The sequence below is a fragment of the Oreochromis niloticus genome, linkage group LG11, assembly GCF_001858045.2.
Source record: "Oreochromis niloticus isolate F11D_XX linkage group LG11, O_niloticus_UMD_NMBU, whole genome shotgun sequence".
Classification (NCBI taxonomy): Eukaryota; Metazoa; Chordata; class Actinopteri; order Cichliformes; family Cichlidae; genus Oreochromis; species Oreochromis niloticus.
The window spans coordinates 8949414-8973155 of record NC_031976.2 but is presented as its reverse complement, the minus strand read 5'-3'; the positions used below and the strand labels follow the sequence as shown (position 1 = coordinate 8973155).

At 39.3% G+C, this 23742-nt stretch overlaps 1 long non-coding RNA gene across 12 annotated transcripts in view; it reads right to left on the bottom strand.

The window, feature by feature from the left end:
• LOC102082788 (uncharacterized) overlaps positions 1–23742 on the bottom strand; it is a 139750-nt gene that overhangs the window by 109833 nt on the left and 6175 nt on the right. Inside the window, exon 3 of one of the 12 annotated variants that reach the window (XR_003222185.1) lies at positions 1383–1514. The exons of the other annotated variants lie outside the window; for them this stretch is intronic. This is a non-coding gene — a long non-coding RNA (uncharacterized LOC102082788). The remainder of the gene's footprint in view (positions 1–1382; positions 1515–23742) is intronic. 12 annotated transcript variants of the gene reach the window in all.

The following is a 23742-nucleotide window of genomic DNA, read 5'->3' as shown; positions in this document are numbered from 1 at the left end:
AAAGCCTTTGTGAAGAAGGCACAATATAAAACTACATAGTGAGCTAAAGAGATCTCCAGATCACTAAAAAATAATCTCCCTATACCCCCAATAATCCTGTGTGACATTTCAAAGACATTACTTTGTAAAGCGCCAGATTGCCTGCGCAGCAGAGACCAGAATCAAATATCAAACGCGTACTTCTCGCACCATTATAAGTATGGATTTTGATGTCAGCGTGTTGAATGGTCACACTCTGTAGCCTCTGGTCAAATGTTGAGTGGGCAGTGAGAGTATAGTGTAAAAGGATATATGATGGAGAAAAGGGGTGCTTGAGAGCGTGTGCAAATCTCAAAAGGAATGGAAAAGAAAGGTAGTGTGCACAACTTCTTTTTTCATGTTTTTCTATACTTTTTCTATTTTCTTTTCTGTACACAAGTTATATGAACTTTGAGCAGCTGTTTGTAAGTAAGCAGATTCTATAAATGTGTTTTTTCCTCAGTGTTTACTAGGGATGGGGAGAAAAAAATCGATACAGCGTGGTATCACAATATTTTCTGGACACTGGACACAATTAGCTTGACAAAGCTGCCTCCAAATTAGAGCAAGCTAATGACTTAGCCACATAAGTAAAAATAGGACATTGCATCTACAAAAAAATGATAACTGCCCCGTGATTGTATTGATTTTATTTTTTCAAATTCTGCAACAAATTATGACATGAGCTGACTAAACAGTTGCCCACAGATAGAGGGTGTCAACCACTTTTGACTGCAAAACGATTGCAAGGGTTACCTAATAGGAGAGCAACCTTTGTGCAGATAGTTGCAGTCTAACTTGGAACGACTGTTTATAAAGGCAGACAGACTGTCAACATGTTGCATAAGTCTGAATGAGTCTTTGTCAGTGAGCACACCTAGCTGCTGGCTGGTTGTATTCTGGTTATATCCGTGAAGAACAGGAAGGTTACTGAGTGCAAATATAATGGTTAAATGTGGATTTATGTTTATGTAGACAGCAATAGATATGTGATTTTCAATGATTTATTGCAGGTAATTGCTGAAAAATCAGAAACAGACTGCATGTAATTGCCAACTTGACTCCAGTCAATCGCAGACTGACTTTTGATACCATTTATTGACATTGTTAGTGTATTTGGTAGTCTTATTTTCCCGAAACAAAATAAATTAATTAAGATATCTTTGTTTTATCCATCAAAACCGACACTGATGACATATTACTTTAGGAAATAATCTGCAGCTGAAAAAGGTGATGAATGGAAGCATATGTTATTGCAATGCTCAGCATATCACAGAATGTTTAAAATTGCACTAATGTCATTATATCCTATTATGAGCAAAGCACTGTAATAATTGTGTCATGCGGTGTGTGGTAATTCCCACCTCTAGTTAGTGTTAACCTCCAAACTTTTAGACAGCTTCCTTCTTCTGGAGGGTTTCTAGAAACTAGACAACACCCTCATGCAGTACTGTAACAGTTCCCAGCACACAAATGTTTACAGCCTTTCTGTTCATCTAAAAAAAAGAAACACATTCTTTTTTTAAACTTACAACAAGGACCTCAGCTGGAAAAAAAGTAAAATCAGAAATGACGAGAAGTTGAAGAGAACCTCCCTTGTGAGATTTGCAGACTGTTATTTTCACTGAGATTTGTTCTGTTGTATTTCTCCAATAGGCTGTTGAGTGCTGTAGCAGGGGGATAGTCACGCTAGAGCTGCTTTGTATGAATAACATTTCATGTGCAATAATCTGTGGCTTTCTTGTCACAAAATTACGTACATGCACACGCGCGTGCACACACACAGATATACACACACATAGACTAGGAACGGTCTCAACCATGGCTACAATCACACATTACATCTCAGACTCACAAAATGCAAAAGAAAAAATGCAAATGACAAAAAAAAATGTTTCCTTACCACTGGAACAAGCGGACCAAACAAAAATTAATAAGTAATCTGTGTGTAAATGCATCCCGTGTACAGACACATCCCTGATGGTTGCAGAAATTCCACCTCCCTCAAAAATGTGTGTTGGTTATCGTTACATGTCTCGCTTGTTTTGTCAGAGTTCAAGAGAGAAAGTTTCTCTGATGTCTCCAAAAATGCTGCGTTTGGGGCAAACACCTGCAGGAATCCTTGACCTCATGACTTGGAAGGGAAACCATTCCTGCAAATAGGCATACAAGAATGATGCCAAAACTTGAAACCCGCACTGCCATACATCAAGAACAGGAATACTGTGACATGGGAGACATCATGTGCCGGGGTAGCTGTCATTTTAAACATTTCGAACCAGAATAAAACAAAAACAAAGCACTTTAAAAAAAAAAAAAAAAAAAAAAAAAAAAAAGCACAATCAACTGCGATGTTCTGGACTGGATCCTGAAGTGACACTTTCAGATACTCTATTGGAAATCTTCTGTCTCTGCATGCTTTTTACTTTGTGTCAGTCTGTCAGCACTATGAAATTACAGATCAGCTTTGATTCCAGAATGATTTTTTGGCATCAGCCATATAAAGAAAACGTTATTGAAGTGAATAAGAAAGAATTAGAAAGCCACAGACAGAAAGAGAAAGAAACTAATATCTATAATAAGTTGCAATGTGTTGGCAGTGTAACAATCAGAAAACCATTTTATTCAACTCGCTCCTAACTGCCTTCCTGGTTCACTGATCCTCTGATTTATACTAACCTATAACTCAAACCACATGTTCTCAAAGCACCCGGACAGTCAGATGAACCTAAACAAAATGTCCCACAGGCAGTGGTATCGTATCGATGTGGACTACCTGTGCAAGCTCAGTAGGGTCCACATTTAGCTTCATGCTACCAGTAGTGATACTGATTAGCCTCTGTAACTGTAGGCTCCAAAACTATGAGGTTTGGATGCTATGGATCAGTGAAAAGACAGTCGGTAAAGATCTCAATTAGAGTTTAGACAGACTAACAAAAATCAGCAAAATAAATAGCATATTAAAATATACATATTTAACATTTAAAACATCATTTCCCCAACTTAGCAGCTTTCATCGAAGCATGTCAAATGATAGCATTGTCAAGTCAATATGTAAAAAGCTACAAACTGATGTTAAGTTTGAGTTTCCTTGTCCCTGTGGCAAATGTTGATGAGCAGCTTTCCACATAGTAAGTAATGAAATATGTAAAAATGAAAATACATAACCATTTTCAAAATTCAATTAAAAACTTCATCACAGTCATTTGGCGTCAGCTCCTCTGCATCCGAATGAAAAATGAAATTTCTCACTCGCACTTGTCAACAGCAGACCGAACAGGCTGTCAAAGTGTCATTTCCCACTCGCCGGGGTAACTATATACACAAAGGATTAGTTTCGGAAAATGATAAATGAAAAATCAGAACAGATAAATACAAAAACATGTCACTGTGGAGCTTTAACTTAATTAAGAGCACTTAAGAGTCCTGATCGCTCTCGGTGAGACAGCTCAACTGTGCATGTGTTAATCTGTGTGTCTGCATGTGCACAGCAGTGACTTTCCCCTACTCCAATTAACAGTCATAGCAGGAAAAAAGGTAATTACAAAGCTGAGTGGGAGACTTGAAGTCATGCTGAGACACATAACCTAGGCGCACACGTTTAGGCAAATAAGCACGCACAGTGAATCAAAATACAGACACACGAGGGTTTGTCAGTTCATCAGCCCGCACAAAAGGAGGGACAAAACACAGATATACTGTGACAATTCAATGTTGTTTAAACTGTGCTGCAAGGAAATACTCTAGGATAAGTAGTAGATACTTTTTTTATTCAGCAAGATGATCCAGCGCAAACCACGTAATTAAATGTAATGCATGCAAGGATAAAATACAGTGGCAATAATATAGAAGTAAACACTAGGAGCAAAGGGACAAGAGACACTGAGAAATAAGGCTTGAGGAGGTGAAAAAGGATGAGATTGTAGTAAAAAACTGTCATCTATTATGAGTGTGACATTATAGAGATTATAGAGGTGAAGTTGTATTTTTCCAGGTTAACTTGTCTGTGCAGCTTGTCAGGCCTCAAGAAAATCCCGCCACAGATATAGAAACAAACACAGTGTGTTACATAACGATAAAGTCTATCACTGCTTCAAACGTGCTTCACACCTCATGATCAGGTTTTGCAGCTTTACCGTCATATAGGGTGATACAGATGTGCTCTGTTGCACTTGTAACTCAAGTTTTTTTCACTTTTTCTTTTCTTTTGACGCCAATGAATGCTGAACATCCCAGTAAACTGGTGTCGCATGTGTTTCTGCGAGTGTAGGCGTGAGCAAAATCCTGGAAGACAAGACAAACTGCCTAAACTCAGAGGGTGCATGCATGTCGAGACTTGCCCGGAATCATGCTGAAACTGGTGGTTGATTAGCAATCTGCTGAGGAAGAATCTACACGCTTTAGAAACTACTAAGGAGCAGAATTAAAAGTTGAAAGTAAAGTGTTCTTGATATCGCTCATTGTGATCAGATTTTTCCCTTTGTAACCGGGTTACATGACAGATGAGCCGATAAGGGCGTCCAGAATGTTTCCCATTAGCCATATAAAGTCTTCCATCCATACATATGGAGCTATTTACATGGAACAGGTGGTGGAACAGTGAAGACTGGAGAGTCTGACATACACACACACACAAGCCCACACGTGCATCCATACACATGCACCCTGCGTCGTTATCACTGCTATCAGTTAATTTATGGCCTTAGATCAAACATCAGGAAAGGATGCACCTGACACTCAACCACATATCATCGAGAAAAAAAGAAGAAGAAGCGGGGAAAGACAAACAGCTGTCTTGTTATTTAGCGTTCTGTCATTGCTGCAGATTGTGCAACAAACAAAAAGAGACGACGACCCGTCTCACAAGCACATACCACAGAATGTCACCGCACGGTGCAGGTGCAATTGTGAAATTAGATAGAAGAGTCGCAGAAGACTCACAGCTGTTGGTTTATGACTTACTGTCATAACCATAACTGTCATTCAGCACAACTCATTTCTGTTTATAGGCTCTTCACCCTGTCAAAGACTTTCTGTGCTGTATACTGCTTTTTGATGCATTTCTTTATTTCCTGGCTCTCTCTCAGTGAGTCAAGATCCCTTTTTTATCCCATCTGAACTGGAAATAAATGAACAGGCAAACAGAAATGCACGGTTCATGGATGGTTGGATGGATACATCAGTAAACGTATGCATGGATGAACATCTTGATCTTGTCATTTTTAACAAACTTGAACTTTCTTTCTTTTTTCCTTTCTTCACCTCTATCTCCATATTACTTTAACACTTTTAAAATCAATCAAACCCAGAAGTTCAAAAAAAAAGGACATGACATGAATGCAAATTTCAGTGTTATTTTTTGCTCTTATTTACGCCACTCTGGAGCTGCTGCTGCCACAGGAATGACAACCCTTGTTGGGATTCTGTCGCATCAAGCCGGCAGATTTGAATGCTAAACCCATTAGCCAAGCATCACTCACAGTCAGAGCTGGCGATGATAAATAACCCAACCAGAGAAATCTGATTAGGAGAGACGAAGGCATGGGGATCTGAGGGAATGAGTAACAGCAATGTCGCCGTTATCGGGCCTCAGTCAGATTGGAAATCACACACCGAGAAAACATGAAATGCTCGTCTGCAGTGGGTCGTGTCGGCTGTTTTTCTAAACCACGGATTGGGACCCAAAATTGGGTATTTGGTGGGCTGCAATTAAATGAAAGCTAAACTTTGTGTGCATGCTTTTAAGCTCTGCCACAGCAAAGTCAGCACAGCAAACAGGCTTGTAAATAGATAGATATATACAGTATACATAAACCAAGAATCGAGCTGTGGTTGACTGCATTCACATTCACCTAGCAGTCAACCACACAGAGATAAACACTCATGTATGCTTCTCTGTTTGTGAAGCATTGCCTCCGTTTATTATTTTTATCTTGTTGTGGGCTATAATTAATAATACTAGACAGTGATGGTCTGTTATCTAAAACAAAATGAAAAATGGTTTGTTGAGGTCTGAGACAAAAAAATTAAGAGCATGATGACAAATTAAACAGAAAGTTCAAGACAAATTTCGTAAGCAATTCTGGGACTACAGATCTAATATTTCAAAAACACAGAAAGCATTCACTGCACATTTAAAGATTTCCTTGAGCTGAACCTGACCTTGGAAGATTATTTGGTGCCAATGGGGACGTGTTAATATATGAAGCACCAAGCTGCTGTTTTAGCTAACATTTACATGCTGATACATTGTTGTCATCAAAGTAACTTTGCTATTTGTGTACTAGAGTTGTGCATTACTGAGTTTACAAAAATCTGCATGGGGTATTATGCTTTGACAGGTGTTGATCAAACTGTCTCTTTACCTCAGTGGCCCTGTTGAAATAACCCTCACTGATCCATGTGAACGCCACTTTGTCGAGTCTCAATAATCTATCGTTAATTCCCTGTGCCAAGCTGTCAATGTCACAAACATTTTGCTGTCATTACTGGTAGTATTTAGGTTTGAATGTTTGGAAGTTTTGTTCTGTACTGAGTCCCTGAACTAGACAACTTGTCCATGTTTGTAATGTTTGTGCATGTCTAACACGGGTATTGGATGAATAATATAACAAGTTATTTTGTTAATGCACTGACAGACTGTCCAATAAGTGTACTCCAGCTTTTTTAATGTCTTGTTTGCTTGCATGCACTAATTAGCGCATCTATGCATCTTTGCAATTTAACCATACAGTACATTGGCGCACCTTGCTAACCAGGCTTGTTAGCGTTCCTGAGTGATTATACTCTGTTGCAGACATGAACAGCTGGAGACACTTCTGCTAAGTATTCATTCCTGTTTGACTTCTCTGAGGTCTCCCTGAAGGGCACATAGTTGATGCATAATAATGTGACTTAGAGGACGAGTCTGATTGTAGAAGCATTACGGCTATCATAGGCAACAGCCTCGCGGAGTGATACGTACTGTGCTTCAACATAATATTACCATATTGTGTGTGTATAACCTCTTTTTAAGTTTTGTGGATATTATACATGGTTATGCTGAGGATATGTCGGTCAATTTTCACTGGAAATGCCTTTTGGTTAAACTGTCAGCAAGGAATTTGCATTTGCACTGTTAAATTTTTATATAACTTTATTGCACATAAAAAACAGCTGCTTGTTTAAGTGAAAATACATTGATGTTTTGGAGTTTTTTGCACTAATAAATTTGTGGAGTTGTAAAGTATTTTGTCTAGTGTCAATTATATCGTCAGTTATATCGATATTGCAAATTTTCAAATGTATATCGTGATAAATATTTTGGGTCATATCGCCCTGCTCTAGTGGTAATGCACCAAGCAGGACTACTCAGTAGTCAGGTTAGCAAGGACTTCTCTGAACATTTGAGAATTCTTAGCAATAATCAATACTTTTAGTGGATTCACGCATGACACCCTGATCTGTTTGACCGCCAAGCATACCCACTCTCTGATTCTGCAGATGCACACATGCCTGGACTTCCTTTCCCAATGATTTGGATCCATACTGAAAAAAACACAGAGCTCATTAAAGAGGGTTCAGTTACAGTGCAGAAGCTAAAAATAAATCATCAAAACTGCTTGATCCTCCAGTAGTTTAACACAGAAAAATGGCAAAAATCGAAAGCTAAGTTAAATAACAGAATCACTGTGCTGATACATATGTAGCTGCATTTCTACTACTACTATAACAATTAGAAGCCTACTAGGACATTTTTATGTAATTTGTTTAGTGGTGCACATGGAAAATCTTCATTCTGTTTTCTTTTTTTTCTTTTTGGAAGATAAGATAAGATAAGCATCTCCAAGCACTGCTGCACTAAAAAGGTCAGCGTAGAATCGCACGCAACATTTTAATGAGACGATTGGTTGAAATTCATTAACCTGGTTACACGAGTCAGATATATACATTTATATTGTAATAATATTCCTTAAGGTCAACCTGAATTTAATTAAGTACTTAATATAAACAAGGCAATTCTGTATAGATTAAAAGGTTGTTGCGTTCCCATGTTGTAACTGAATTTTAAAAAAACTCCTTCCTGTAATATGGCAAAGCAAAGATATATTAATCTAGGAGTGATTATGCAGCAAAGACAAACTCCATTATATGCAGCACATTTGATTGCGTATCATCATTTGCAAGCCAACCCTCCCCCATAGTCTCAGACAAATAACAGCACCACAACATCAAACCATTTGTCCTGGTTAATTATTAAGAGCAAATTCAATTTACCCTCACCACTTCACTGAAAAGCCCATATACCTCCTATACAGAGCCACTTACAGATTGCATAAGCATTCCTGGTGACAAACAATTAAACAAACACTAATGCACGCACACACATTGATTGACCTTTCCTACTGAGTGTTATTAATACACGTAGGTCATATTAGGAAAGGTTAACGAGCAATAAGGCCAGCAGCACTCATGTGGAATATAAACAAGAAGAAGGCTCTCCTGAGTAGGAGAGAATGTGGATTTCAGTACCTGGGCAAGATATTTTCATTCAAGTAATCACAATAAGTGAACAACAAATACACAGAAAGGCATAAACTTGGTGGAAAAAAATAAGTGACAAGGGCGAGGATTAAAGATGAGTTTCGTGCAACTCCTGGAGTGTACAGGCGTTTGCAGTTTATTCACAATCAGTCTAATTTACTTGATGTAAAATGGGGTAATTGCAAACGTTTAAATAACATAACTACTTTCATCAGATTTATCACAGCCTTTCCGAAATGCTGACTTTGTTTGTTACCCAGACAAATTAGTGGGCCAGGCTACAATCAGAGACTTCCTGTCCGATAGTGCCTTTCACTTTTACCTCACAAAATTGCCGCCTAGAAGATATTTAAAGCCAAGTAGTCAACAACTGAAAATGCATTTGGAAGAAAACGTGCAGCTTTTACTATGCTTTCTATTAACCAGACAAGTTATAAAAATGTTGACGATGAATGCGTAACAATGTATTTGATTTACAGCTTTTGCTGCTACAGCATTGTTAGTTTTATTGGAGATTATGTATCGGAATTTCAGGAGCAGGACCACGCCTCCAAACACGCTCCTTCCGGCTGTCATCTATATAGGTTCCCCCAGTTCTGCAAGCTGATCATTCTCGTTTACGTGCCCCACCCTCCCTCCCTCCTTGTTCTCTATTCTGTAACGTCTTCACTTGGGGATCTGCCAGGCCCGGGAGCCATCGCCAGTCCCCTTCGAGGCCTTCCCCAAACCACAGCTCAATTCATGTCAAAGCATTCACCTCTACCTACTAAAACGCTGTCAAACCTAAAATGAGGACGTGGGCCCAGCTAGTGAAATGGTTACGTTTAGGCACTCACAGATCTTGGTTGATATGAGTAGCGTTCAGGCTTAGTACAGAATCCTGCAGTGACTTGATTGCCAATATTACCAGTAATCACTATCTTTCACCTGTCATCCACTCCATCCACCTCCAGTTAAATCTGCTGCATTTCAATGGCATTCATTCTTTGCAAATATATAAATATATATATATATATATATATATATATATACATATATTTGTATATATACATAGATATACATCTGGACCGAATCAAGCCAGGTTGTGACAGTTAAATGGTCAAGTTACTTAAGTTAAATGAGTTGCTCTTTAACACTTACCAGACTGAACAAGCCAAGGCTATAGAGGGGATAGTTAATTATATCCTTAGTTTAAGATTGCTAAATGTTCAAACTTTACAAAAATAAGACTGGATGATACTATCATGATGTCGTAAAACGAACATTCGCTCTTTTCTTAACAAGACGACCAGATCAAAAGATCCATGCAAAAGTTGATGGCTACCATATGTATCAATTAGGAAAGTCCCACACAGAGGAAAGGCATGTGGTTGCACAGAAAATATACAATGCAATATGCATCACAAATGATCTGAAGCTGATCTCTTTCTTTCATGCATGTCCAAAGAATGTCCCGGACATTCATCTGAAATGAGCTGAAATATATCTCGTCCTCCTTCCCACATCACAGAGCTTGCGTGCACGAGTCGGTGCTTTAATAGCTTTGAAACGACTTAAAACACGTGAAGTCATAATAATAAATGTAAGTCACAAATGACTTGGAACATCCTCTCTCACTCTGTCTCTATTTCGCTCTCTCGCTCTTTAAGTGGGTCAGTGTGATGATGGTGTCAGTGTCTGGACTCAGCAGCAGCATATTTGCATCAGTCATCCTAACTAGACCGTGAAGAGAAGGATTTCCCTGCTCAGCTGTGCCAGTGAGTCAGTGAAATATACCCCTTATAAAACCCTGCTGGACGGAAAAGAAGCCTGAGGATAACTTGGATCCATTTAATGGGCTGAACTTCAGGCTCTTTGCTTTTGGCTATGCAGATACATTGTAAGTGGGAAGTAACATTGCATGAGACTGATACCTCACATAATGCTTCAAAGACCCTGTAGAGATCATTAAATGACTTCTGAAGCACAAATACATATACTGTACAGAAACACACCATGTAGTGCATTACTATCTTTTTGCTAAATGTTTGAAAGAACTCACTGGGTTTCGTTACCATATTTGCAACTTTTGCTTTCATTTTATCTTTGTCTCAGTATTTAAAGGAATGTGGCTTTCTTAAAAAAATGTAAATGTCAAAGCATGAAATGAAGAGCGGCAGGGAAAACATTTGGGGTTGTGAGCTGCATCAACACTTGTGATATTATACACTTAATTCTGCTGAGACACCAAGACAGGCCTCTTGAGTGCTTTAAGGCTGGATAAAAACTCAGTGGTGCAGTCAGTGCTTTGCAACCAAATTCAACCTCTAATTAGGCCCGCTCGTGCAAATTTAGAAGAATGTGGCAGTGGAAAAAAAATAAAAAATTCAACAGCCTCGGGACAACCCTAAACTTGAAAATTTGGCTGTGATGGCAACTTTGGAGCTTAATTATCTGAATAGGCAGGCTTGTTGGGTATTGTCAAAAATAGCTTTGGATACTATTAAAAATTCATGATGAGGCAAACGATGGTTAATTAAAGTTGCATTGAGAAGTGAGCATAATGCATGCTGCATGTTACGATACAAACACCCAACTTGGTTCTTTGTCTCACCTTTCTGACAACAAAGTCCATCATGAATAAAACAAGTCTGAGCGTTCTTCCAAATTGGCTTGAAATTTTGTGCAACTAGTAAAATTTATGTGCGTGTGTATATTGTGTGTGTTTTTTATTTTTTTGTTTTGTTTTTTTCCCCCATTTCTTATCTATGCAAAATATCCACTATGGATGTCACTATAACCAATTCCAGAAGGAATACAGTACCTTTCAATACCAAAATTTTAGTAACTAGCATATAGCATAGCAAACTGAATACTGACTGATACTAAAAATTACTTTTAGTATGACTAATCATTTGAAACAGCATTGTTTCCAACAGCTGACACGCAATGTGACAGAACACTCCTGAAGACAGGCAGGCACAAAGCCCTTCTCTTCACTAGCACCTGACACATGAACAGCAGCGCAGCAAACTTAGCATAGCATCTTAGGCTACGTTCACACTGCAGGTCTTAATGCTCAATTCCGATTTTTTGATCAAATCCAATTTTTTTGTCTGGTTGTTCACACTACAAATAAAATGTGACAGCAAACGCGCTCTAGTGTGAACCGTTCACGGCCCTCAAAGTGGCCCGCATGCGCAAAAGAAGACGTCACACACAACACGCTCTGTTTAGACTCAGACCAAACAGTATTGTTTGACTGATGGCCGTTAATATAAAGACTTGTTTCGGACTTTACGTTTCCCAATTTTGCTTTAAGTTATAAAGTTATTTTGTTATTTAAATATGGCCTAATAATGATCCTTATTGCTGTTTTAGAGAGGAGCGGTGCTTCAAAGATAGTTGCAGATTTCTGTCAGAATCTGCAGATTATACAGAATATTATACAAATGAAATGTTCACGTTGTCTTCCCAACAGTTTCACTAACGTCTACGCTGAAAGGCCAGGAAGCGTTCACGATGTCTTTGGGCGCTTCTCCAGCGCTGATAATTGGCGTCTGTCTTGTGTCAGTGACGTAAAAGACGGATTTCATGCGACATGACCGTTCAAACAGCAGTCACTAAAATATTAGATATGTATCGGATTCAGTACCACATACGAAAGTGACCTAGGTCGGATTTGAAAATATCGGATTTGTGCTGTTCACACTGTCATACCATGATCGGATATGGGTCGCAGGGTCAAAAAAGTCGGATTTGATGCGCTTTCGCCTGCAGTGTGAACGTAGCCTTAATGACTCACACCCCAGTCTTTATGAGGTGTTTTGTTAGGTCAATAAAGCTTCCGGTTCAACAACACTTAAGAAAACACTTAATTAAACACTTAATATAAATACATACCTGGTCAGAACATTTTAGCATTAGGTGTTCAGCTTTTACCCTTGTTAGCTATATGTTAAGTCACAATTAAGGTAGCGGCTATTAGCAAACATTATCAGTCCTGCTTGTCTGTAATGTTAACAAACAGTATTAATTTAAGAGGAAAGCACACTATGTGCATGTAAAGTGTTCTGTTCCTCTCCTGATTGAAGCTGAGAAAAGCATACTAGCAGTATACTAGTAGACAGAAACAGTGGCAGTCTACCTTCCAGTTTTATTTGCACACCACTAAAAATATAGTGCCAAGTCACCAGAAGCACAGAAACTAAACAGGGTTATAGTTGAATTCTTTTGCACCAACCAGTATTGTTGTAGTCTTTTCTTTTTTTTAATAAACCTCACAATTTTGTCATTTTTTCTCTCATGGCATCTAAATTAGTATCTACGACATTTTCCTGGTTATTGGTATTGAGTTTTAAATTCCAGTATCACGACAACCACAGGATCCAGCAACACCTGTCTCACTTTAACCCCTCTCTGTCTCACTTTGAAGCCTTTTGTAACTTCCCAAAGTTTTCAGTTGATGTCTTTTTTGGTTTTGTTTTGGTTTTTTTACCCGGACTTTGGTCAGCTTCGAGTCAGTCGCCTGGGCCTTGATCGCAAAAGTTTCTCTCAGGTAAACTTTCAAGTAGAAAAGACCCCTGTTGCTACTTTCAACTCTTCATCTCCTCTTTCGCCTCCTCCTCACTGCTCCGAAGTGCTTTGTTGATAAACCCACTTTAGGGCTCACCGGTCTTGTTAGAAGATTTTGCCGTTTGGACAAACCGGCGTGTTTGTGTGCATGCGTCCACATAGAAAAATGACTGTGAAAAACTGTACCTAGCAGATTAGTTAAAAGAGCACACCCCAGCTCTACAAACATAAATACAAGCTCTCTCTAGGGATTTTCTAATCTGGACTTAAGCTGATGTTATCAGTAGATACACTACACTCACACTACAAATGCATGCTGTTCTGTCATTATCAGAGCTTGAAGCCACTCTTCTCTTCAGATGCTACTTGATGCTCCAAACAAACTGAGAAATACTGAGCGGTCTCACTCACCAACACACAGACATATACATGAAACACATTTGATCATTGGTACCACTAGCTGCTCAGAAAGGACAGTTCTTCTGCCAAGGCAACATGCATTTGGCAAACACTGTGAGAGGCTGCCATGCAGTCTTCTGCTCACTTAGCACTTCACACACAGTCTGTCGTACTTTGTGTTACTCACTCAGCAAAAGCTTGAAGCATACATGAGCGTTTTGTGTGACAGCAGAAAAAAAAACTCGGCCCTGGATAACCAGAAAACAAAGAAATGAAACAGAAAAATGTATTCTAAGTTTGGTGCCTTTGTTGGTAGAAGCCCAGCTCTTCCGTGAGCTCAGACTGAAATCATAAGAAAAGAGACTTCATTGAGTTTGTTAACTGTCAAACAAACCCACTAGCTGTGGATATTTTATTCCGTCTTGCAAAGAAGGTAAAGTGGGTTCTACAGTTCATGTTTAGAATAGTTTTTAATTTGAAGGAAAAAATGTTCACATGACAAACGAACACCAAACTTACAGGTGCTCTTATATATGCTCAAACATCTTTTACTTCTTTTCTCTCCTGCTTCCATGATGACTGCGTTGACGCTAACATACCCCTCACCCAGTTTCATCCACACATATGCAGAGACACATCAGGCATCAGTTTATCTGGCACGCATGCAAAGAAAGACAAATACTGCCTGACTACCTCTCTGCCCCATGCAAACACAGAGGCACACATAACAGCCACCTTACATATGAAAGCAGCACCTGACACAGGCCAACTGGAATCGACCAGTACTGAGAATGTTACTTTGGTGCCTGCAGCAAAGACACTGTATACTATGTGTGTGTGTGTCAGAGTCTGACAATATGAGAAAAAGCTTGAGGATGAATTTGAGAAAAAAACAAAAAGAGTGTACCAACTTAGGATAATCTTTAACTTTTGTCCCAAAATCTGGCCTCTATCTTTTATAGACACACACAAACACACACTATCAGAGCTCCTACTCGGGATTGCCAGCAGTTAAGTGCCAGCAGCAAATACACAAAGTGTATGTGGCATCAATTTCACTGCAGCACCTCACAGTGCTCAGCACTGCCTGCCAGAGCCTCTCCCAGGCCTGATGTTTGCATCTGCTTGTGTTTTTCAGTTCATCTATAGGTGGACGTATGTATGCACGTAGTGATCTGCATCAGTGCATTACATCTGCATCTAGTTTGGTTTAGGGGAAATTATACATTCTGGTTATTTTCCCTCTCTACATAACACAGTGGATTACTTTACAGTCAGTGACAGACTTAAAGTCTAAACTCATGGATATCAACAAATGCTAAGATGCTATTCGAGGCCATCACTGAAACTTCTTCTTTGTGGGTCTTTCTGCATTAGATTTGTCCTTCAGTAACTGCAAAGCATGCACTTATGGGTTGAGATCAGGTGACTGGTTTGCATTTCTTTGCTTTGAGAAACCCTTGGGTTGATTTTGTAGTGTCAGCTCAGATGTGCAGCATTTGGTTGAATCCGAGCAGAGAATATAGCCCTCTACACTTCACAACCTGCTGTTTCTATCAGCAGTCACATCACCACTAAACATCAGAGATCTGGTTCAGCCGGGAGTCATACATGCCCGTGCCATAATACTGCCTCTCCCAATGTTTGACAGTTAATGTGATACGCTCACATGAGCTGTTCCTTTCCTTCTCTTTACTTTTCCCATCATTCTGGCACATGCTAATCTTGGTTTCATCTGTCCAAAAATTTTTTCCAAAGTGTGCAGACTCTTTTAAATGTTCTCTGTCAAAGTTTAATCGGACCTTTCTGCTCTTCAGTTGCAACCCTCTGTATTTACATTCATGAGGGCATCTCTTAGTTGTTGACCTCAACAGTGAAACGCTCACTTCTTCAAGGATGTCCTTGAACTGGCATGATTTTATTAGACAGATTATTTTTAACCAAGGAAGTACATGCATTTCCACACACATATATGAAGAAGTAACGATGGCTATTACTATTATTAACTATTAACTACTCTTGGGCTTTTCACAGAGTTGCTGCAACTCCACATTCCATGCTGTTGAGTGCTTAAAGATGAATTTCATGCTTGTTTTCATCTTCTTATACATCTCTACTCCGTATCTATAAAATGATTGAAAGTGCATTCAGTGCATTCACATTTTATTCTGGGTTGCAAAGCAAATAAAGTGAAGTGTTCTTTAGCAAAGTCTTTGATTTGAAAGAAGAAAATGTTCACATGACAAACGAACACCAAACTCACAGGTGCTCTTACATATGCTCAAACATCGTTTGCTTCTTTTCTTTCCTGCTTCCTGATGACTGCGTTGATTCATTGAAGGAAGTCTGCTGAAATACTTGAGGCGTAGTAAAAATAAATATTTGCATTATTGTTACAAAGAATGGATTGACTCTGAATGAAAATGAATGTGCAGTAGTGTGCTGAATGTCACTTAAAATGTAATAAGAAAAGTAAAAATGCTCATGTACCGTACATGTATACTATTCTCTCATTACATTCACACTGAGATCAAACTGAATAATCCAAAGCCAGCCTAAGCGCCCTATGTTACCTTTCAAGTCAAAGTTGAATCAATACTTAATATATATGGAAACACGTACATAAAAGCTGCTAGTGTCCCCTGATGTGATCAGTGAAGTGAAGGTCTCAGGGAACCCCTCTGACCTGCACCAATGCCAAACAGGACTCTATACAGCCCCGAGGCAGTGTTTACGTGTGTAAATGGGTGGCTGAAAAAATAGGTGCTTGTGTGTCTATGTGTACATGTAGTTTGTCTTTTCATTTGTGTGAATATACATGCGTTTGTATGTACACGTATGCGTGTGTGTGCACTAGAAGCAGCATAACCTGAGGCTGTGACAGACGGACTCTAAACCATGTTACCAACACACCCCAGTGCCTCACTTAATAGTGCATGAGATAAGAACATTTGGACTTCAAAACAACCCCGCTACCCCTTTTCTCTATGGGAAATTAAGCTTTATGGAGCCCTAGTTTAAGACAATGGCTCCAGTGGTTTGGAAATTCCTTGTCACTAATTGAGAGATATCCTGAATGTGTTGAATAGGAAAGGTAATCTAAATATAGACACACACACACAGAACTTCAACAGCACAGAATATGGATGGGATCTTACAAAAATGTACATGTTGTATGTATACACACATGTGACGAACCCTGCAAAACACAGATGGGAACTGACAAAGATTTCAGTTCAATTCATTTCAGTTTAATTTTATTTCTAAAAACACAAAAACACACTCCATCAAATCAAAATTGACTGAGTGCAAAATATTAGCTGTACCTGCTAGAGACCAGTTAACCCCATAAATAATGTGAAGATGGTGAGCAAATATTTTATTCTCGGCAGATAAAATAATTTGTACAGAACCAGGTCAAAGCCAACTCGTGAAACCTCTCTTTTCTGTACTTGGTATTATGCGGGTAGCCTAAAACACATGGAAAGTAATGTGAAACTCGCTAAAAAAGGAATAAGTCACCATCCCTCCCATGCAGGTCAGAAGTAATCTAAGGAGGGAAACTCTTCAAGAAGTGAGCTCTCACAGAGATTGAATGAACACACGTGACGGTGAAGGACAGTGACTCAGTCATCAAAAGAGAGAAGGAGCAAACCAGTTCAGAATGAAGGGGTGATCAACGGGCTATGTTAACATGGAGATCTACAATGTTTGAGAAAAAAATATGGAAGTAGAGTTAAGTAGAGAGCAAAAAAAAAAAAGCCATTAGAGCTAAGAAGGCATTTGAGCACAAGACAAGGAGAGTTAGAGAGTGGGAGGTAGAGGCCAACAGAGAGACACAGCTAGAAACAGAGGCAGAGCTATAGAAACAGACAGTCATGCAGTCAGCCAGGGAGGCAGACAGAGATTAAGAAAAGCAAGAGTAAGACAGACATGCATCTCAACTGTGACGGGCAGCAGGCACCGACACAAGGAAACTTAAAAAGCAAATTCTGAAAGACAGCAATGCAGACAAGAAACTGAGGGAGGAAAAAAAGAAAGCAGAGAGACAAAAAAGAAGAAAAAGTCAAAGCGTAACTAGAGGAGAAAGAGGGAAAGTGACAGAGGAGGTAGTGCAAGTGCAGTGTGAGAGAGAGGCCAAGATGATGAGGCAGACATGCACACAGACTGATGGAGAGTGCATAACTCAGTGGGGACTCTAATATTTTTGTCCAAGGGCACAGTCCAGCATAAAAAAAATACTCGACATGACAAGGACAGCTTGTCTTTGCTCCACACAACCAAAATTACCAGCCATTCATACTGCGAAAAGAAACTGTGCCAAATAAAAAAAAATGTAAAAAAAACTTTGTAAGACTGATGATCTTTGCAAGGTCGTCACAAAGGGGTGACGACCTTGCATTTTGGGGTCCCAGAATGCACTTTTGAAAATGTAATGATGCCACTTTGTGTTGTATTCTCATCAAATGAGAAATGAGATGCTTTTGACTTTCACAAAGCATGAAGTGATATTTTTAGACTCCGCGTGAGCTGCAGGGACAGGTGAATCAGCACCGAGTGACAGCACATTACCAGTCTAAAGAGAATGAACCGCAGTGAGACGAGAATAATACAAACCCATGTCTAAAAGTCTAGAGTTGCACTTTCAAGTGAATGCAAATTGGTACCTAAAGTTTTGAGGAGGGATGTTAACATTTGTGGCTGGCATAGCCGTCATGATCAGATTTGCATTTCTCTCTAGCATCATTCCTGTCAGTGTGCAGCTGAGTGAACTGGCAGTGAACTGAAGAGGAGGCTGGCGCAGTCCTCCCACTGTCTATTGTGGCAAGACAGCACCTCAGTGTGAGTCTGTGTGTGATGGAGAAAATCTGAAAAATGAAGTCAGAGGTAAAAATTATATATATATATTTAAAAATACAGACATGCAGTGTAGGCAACAGGGAAAAGAAAGATGGAATAAATTACAAGGGATGGCAAACAGATACGAGAAAGTGAGAAATCAAATGAAGGAAATGAAGTGAAATAGATAAGAATGGTCAAAAGAAAGAAAAAACACCTTCTGTCTGCGTGCTTTCATCCTGAACATCTTTGTGTCTGAGTGTCCCTGGATCACTGTGTCAGCAGTTCTCATTACTATACATGCTGAGGACATCAGAGAGCTTACTAAGTAGCCAGTAAAGCATCCTCTGTCTGCGTGCGTTCAAGTAACAACAGACGGTAAACATAAACAGCAGAGGAAGAGATTCTCACAAATGAGCATGGAATCACTGAGGCGCATGAAACACCTTGACACTCACACATATGTCTGTTGTCTAAGCACCCTAAATTAGGCACATGGATTGAATTTGTACGTCCAGGAAGATTTAGTTGATTCTGGATTGAATTTTAGGCAGAACAAGTCCAGTCAGGTTCATCTAGTCTGCCCGAAGTGCTGAAATAAAGCTAGGCAATTTGTAATAAAAGTAAATGAGTCATATTAATGGGCAATTAAGCTGCATGTGAGCATTCTTAATGCCCACTAAACCAATTAAAGTGTACAAGGAGGTACCTCAGTTTGGAAAAAGAGTGAATTAATATTTAACAAGTTATCAGCCTGAACACCAGAAAAGAAACGTAGTGCAATAGCTGTACTAGGTAGCCAGGTTATGAGGAGCAAATTAGTTCTACTCCTTATAATTAAGACAATAGTAAATGATTCCTATTTCCACAACAGGCTCGCTGGCAAAAAGTAAGTAAATTTATTTATTTAGCGCCTTTCAAAATCACAAAGTGCTTCACACCAAACAAAACCAACAATGGCAAATAAAAATTTAAAAATGAAATAAAACAATAAAATGAAATGAAATGAAATTCTACCCAAAATGCCAATTTTAAAAGATGAGTCTTCAGCTGCTTGTTGAATGAGTCCACTGAGCCCACTGATCACAGGCTTCTAAAAAGTGGGGCACAGATTACGGAGCCACTGATAAGTCTAACCCGTGACAGAAATCTGAAAGCTAACGCCGCTTGTTTGTCAAAGTGTGCCGGGTAACTGCCTAACGTATAAATAAAGATATGACTCATGCTTAATCAGCTCATTTCTCAGCTGACCTTGTCTGAAAAGAAATTTGCCTCCAAATGTGATTTCAAGTGGATTGTTAGTCTTAATAAGAGCAGGTTATTTTAAGGTTTTATGAACTTTGCCCCCAGCCGTACAACCCAAACACTACAGGCGGATGATGGTGCAAATATAAGTAAGAATTTCAGTGAATGTCAATGAGTCAGACGCACTATGGTGGGTTTGAGTCATAATCAGTCTTATTCAGCAAGGATATACAAGTACCATGAACCTGACCTTGTGCACCAGAGCTGGTAACAAAGTATAGCACAGAATAGCTGACAGCTGATGCAAGGCAATTGGATGCATAATAATAATAAGAGTGGGACACGACTTGGCCTTATTCAGCCGCATTCCCACCAGAGATTTCATATTGACCTCATATGACCTGGAAAAGCAATATGTCAACCTTTATACTCCACTGAATTTTTAATATTGCCCAGAAAAGCCTTAGCTTGAGGTGCATTGCTTTAAACAGTTTTTAAATTAAATGTGAGCCCTTACTGTTTCACGTGGTGCCATGTTTTACAAGAACCTGGGCTTTTATCCACCTGTGTCCATCGTCAAGGCTGTATCCAGCCTGGAATTACTGCTTTATTGAGAGCAGGAAATTAACTTGAGTTTATTCAGCCCATTTCCAGGCACTCAGATTATGTCCCGCACTGGACTGGAAAATCGTGTCATTGCAGATACTCTCAGGGTAAGACTTACAGTCACAGGCATTATCCGCCTCAAGGAAACCCAGCATTTAATATTCACCATCATAGCTATAAATGGCACTGCCATGCACATAGATAAACTCTGAGTTATCTCACAGTATGACATTCACCATACTGTAACAAGTACCAATCACACTGTATTTTATCAGCAAAAGGTACATTTTAAAACAGAATAAGATTTTAATTGATGAAAGGGTAGACATGAAGATTTAAAATAAATGCTTTTATGGACTTTGTAAAATTTTATAGTCTTTTTGCAACAAAAAGAAAGAAAATGACAGCATGCAAAAACACATCCAAAGAAATCCAGGCCCAGCTAGCAGATATAATTTAAATGAGGCTCCTATCCTAGCTGTCTACATGTCACCTTATATCTCCCAGAAGGTTAGGTACGGCATTGAGTAAGATGATGTCGATATCTTTATTCTACACCGTAATCTTGATAGCGACAAAATTCCCATTCCTGAAAGCAGAGTTGTTTGCATAGAGCAGGACAGTTTCGAGTCTGATATCTCAGCTAGTGTTATGGGACATAATCTGACTTATCACACTATATCCAGCTAAGCTCAAAGATATCTCCATCAAAACATCAAAATAGATTCGGTATTAGTCAGCCAAAGTACACAGTCCTGACATGGTGCAGGGGCAAGATGACAGAAGATAATATTCTGGATTAACCTGCTTGAATAATACTTCTCCAAAAGCAGAAAGCACATATCACAAAATATCAAACAGACACAAAAAGAGATGTTAAAAAAATGCTCCCTATTCAACACATCTCCTAACTCTAATATTGCCACCTATAACTGGAAAAACCCCACTTCCACTCGCTATGCATTTCTCAAAAAAGCTCAAAGATATACTTTGGATTTGCATGTCATTAAGACACAGCATTGTTTATTTAAACATTGTCTTTATGTTTATTTCTATATCTGAAGCTCCCAGGACTAAATGATAGAGTGATACAAGACACAAGAAAACTGTACTTCATATTTTGAAATAAGTGAAAAGAAAAATCGCCATCAAAAAATAAATAAATAAATAATTAAGGGAAACTAAGAAAAAAATCTCACGTGACATTTCCAGGGCAGCAGGATTGTAGCTAAAGCTCATTTATTGCATTCTCGAGATTCTCACTCATTCTCCTGCGCTTTTATCCCTGTATGAAATATTTGCCATCTTGCTGTGATTGTTTTGTGTTGTTTTTGAAAGTTAATATTTTAAATAATTACTGTCAAAACATTATAAATCCTTTAGGAAATCAAAGGATGCCAGTTTCAAACAGAATAACTGTCTTAAATTTTCCTTTCAATTTACAGAATATGTCTGGCAGAAGCTTCAATTTACACTAAACTGTGTAATGAGTGACAGCTGAGGCAGGTTGCTCCCTAATATAAAGAGGCATCATTCTCTGACTGACAGAATACGTTTTTTGGAGGGAATGTGAAAAGGTGACACAAAATCACTGTAGATTTGTTTACAAGCACACAGTGGAGGTAAGCAACACCTCTTCTGTCATCTTGTATCTCCTACTTCTGTCAAATTGCACACAACCTGAAAAAATGAATGCTACTTTGAGTTCATTTCATCTAAAGCACCAAAATACACAACCTTTATGTAACTCCTAACTTCTGCCTGCTGATCAAGGGCAAGTACTGGCACCAAACTGACTCCGAGACACCAAAACAAAGCGGTCCACGTGTCTAAACTAGCAAATGTGAACTACATGGACATGAGTGTAATCGAATGCATGAGGGAAGGTAGCTGGCACTGAAACTAAGAGCTCTGTTTAGCAGTTTTCGAGTCGCAGTGACATTTCTTCCAGGACTTAATTAGGAGTCACCAAAAGTAGTTGATTGTGGGGCTTAAACCAAAAGAAGACATCTAGCAGTGTGCACTCCTTCTGCACCTAGGGTCCTCAGACATGCTCCAATTGTATGTATGTTACATTTTATGAACTGCCACTGCTGCCACGACTTGCCCGTGAGTGACTTGATGGTATACTATATTTAATTTTCAGTGCTGCTCTGCTCTGTCAAAAAATGACAGAAAGCCTACATCCTTCCAACGCTGTTAAAAGAATGATGGAAAGTAAAGTAAACAGATACAGTCGGGTCATGTATTGCATCTAAGAGTGAGTACCCAGCACTGAGGACAGTCCAAGCATTCACTACTGGAGGGCATTCTCCTCTGAGCTGCTGGTCTGGGAAAACAGTGCCAACTCAGTCTAGGTCCAACCTCGAGAAAGCAGCGTGCTGGCTGCAAGCTGGGTCTTCATCACTGGCAGCTTTTCTTTCTATAACCTTGCACTGAAGGCCAGCGTCTCTTCACTCCCTGTGTTCTGGCTCTGCTGCGGATCAATTAGCGTGAGACAGATGTCATTTCAATTAGGCTGTACAATGCAGTGCCCGACTGCTTATCTCAGACGCAGCGTGAACCCTTTTCTCCTTAACTGGATTGACACACATCTCACTAAGTCCATCACTATTTTTTTCTTCTATTTTTCAAAAGGAGAAACATGATGTTCGAAATCTTATCTCTGTAAAACTACAGCAAAAATCGAAATGGGCTTTGCAGTGGTGATGGTGACATAGAACATTACCTCTGGAATCGTAGGAAACTGAAAAAAGTCGGGCATGGCTGGGAATGGGACTTTATATTAAAGCGAGGTTAAAAAGAAAACAGAAGTAAGTGAATATAATAAAAGCTGTCAGTGAAATGATTTACTGAGCCCTTATCAGATTAATAATCCAAAGCGAATCACAGTGTTGAAGAATAGCAGCACTGATATCACTTAACTACACTGTGCCTGTAGCAAGGAAGCCAGTGTTCATGCGCTAATGACACGTGTGTGTGTTTGTGTCTATAAAATCACTGCTTTATAATCTTTTAACTACCAGACAATCACAGATTTGTCTGTGATAAAATCCCAGTCCTCACACATATGTCTATGCTTATACCAGGCAAGTCATGTGTGTGTGTGTGTGTGTGTCTATGTGTACTCATGTGGGGCATTCCTGATGCATGCCTGTCCGTGTGTGTGTGTGTAGCAGATTTAGCTTTGATAAAACCCCAGTCTTTAGAGGGATTATCAGCCCATTCCCAGACAGCAACATGCTGTGCATTTATGGAGGTAATAAGTTGATCCATAATAGACAGACCAACAGACAACTGGCTAAAGGCTGTTATTGGAAATTGTGTCCCCCATATCTATACCTGGGCATAGATGAAAGAGGGATGGAAAGCAATATCTTCAGAGACAGTCAGACCTGCTGTGCAACACCTCATGCGAGCTATCACCCGGTGAATTTTGATTTGGCGCTTACCTTTATGTTTTCCAACTGACTTGTCATGCTACTGTTTGTGGTGTGGTTTTGCCTCTACTAAAATCCCAGAGTGCAAACGTACAGCGGCTGCCAAGTGTAAGCACAC